At 31.6% G+C, this 1,376-nt stretch overlaps 1 protein-coding gene across 1 annotated transcript in view; it reads right to left on the reverse strand.

Annotated features, from left to right (window-relative positions):
• Window positions 1–1,376, reverse strand: part of LOC107655096 (focal adhesion kinase 1-like) — a 72,633-nt gene that overhangs the window by 15,508 nt on the left and 55,749 nt on the right. The gene's annotated exons all lie outside the window — the stretch shown is intronic.

Consider the following 1,376-nt stretch of genomic DNA (forward strand, 5'->3'; position numbering starts at 1 on the left):
AAATAAAAGTTTTTGTTTACATAATATATGAGTGTGTACGGTGTATATTTATTATGCATATATAAATACAATCACATGCATGTATATATTTAAGAAAAATATGTTATGTTTATATATTAAATATATTTATATATAATATAAAATAAGATAATATAAATATATATACATGTAAATATTTTCAAAATATATACTGAATGTGTGTGTGTGTATTTATATATACATAATAAATAAACACAGTACACCTAAATATATTATGTAAACAAAAACTTTTATTTTGGATGCGATTAATCGCGATTAATCGTTTGACAGCACTAATTTTAAATAAGGTCAGTTAGTATACAGTAAATGCTGTGCAGTATGCAGTGCACTAGTGTTCATTCCAGACACTCTGATTCTTTTCTTTTGAGAAAAGTATTTATTTGTTCTTAATCACAGAATGACACAGACGGAGCAGATGCCAGTGTTCAGACGAGAGCTTTACGGCTCTCAGAACGGCACCAAACACACAGGTTTTCACCGATTCCCACAAACCTTCACTGCCAAACCAAACGATCGCTAATGACACGCGTCCTCAGCGGCCGCCCAACTTTCCACCGGACGCAGAGCGATATTACAGCCAAACCTCTCCTCACAACAGTCCTCAAATCCACAGCTTCAGCCTGCGGGGAACATCACTAGCGTGTCAAATCTGTAAGTGTCAATTAAACGCCTCTCTCTCTCTCTCTCTCGGCACACAGGAAACTCTTCTCATTCCCACTGAACTGAAAATGTGACGCCTAAAATATAATCTGGAAATAGACAGCTTGAGAAACAGAGGAGCACCGTCTGGTTTCTGGTTACAGGTGCTCACAGATTTACAGCTTTGTTTTCAGGACTGAATTTGGGAGATCAGGACATCTTCACTCTGTTCCATCTCTTCCTCCGAGTAACAACAACAACAACAGATGCAAACGACCAACAAGCCAAAGCCAAAGAAAGTGTAGGAAGTGAGAGAGAAGAGCTGATCCTCTAGGAGTCATTTCATGAAAAATTAAATAGTAATTTTTACACTTGTAAAAGTATTTATTTTTATTATTAATAATTAGTATATACTATAAGATTATTGTATTATTTATTATTATATATTTTATAAAATTATAAGTTAAATATTATTATTATTATTATAAACTACATAATTCCTACTGATGTAATATTTAAAAAATATTTTTCTTTAAATATATAATATGAATGATTTTTTATTTATTTAAAACTTTACTTCTTTCTTTCACTCTAGAAATGTCCATGACTTTTTAAGATTATATGAATTTAATCTCCAATTGAATCTTTAATGCAGGCTTGAAAATCACATTTCCATTTTTTCACATATAATATTACTG

Source organism: Sinocyclocheilus anshuiensis, unplaced genomic scaffold (assembly GCF_001515605.1).
Source record: "Sinocyclocheilus anshuiensis isolate Anshui unplaced genomic scaffold, SAMN03320099.WGS_v1.1 scaffold515, whole genome shotgun sequence".
In the NCBI taxonomy this organism is placed as follows: Eukaryota; Metazoa; Chordata; class Actinopteri; order Cypriniformes; family Cyprinidae; genus Sinocyclocheilus; species Sinocyclocheilus anshuiensis.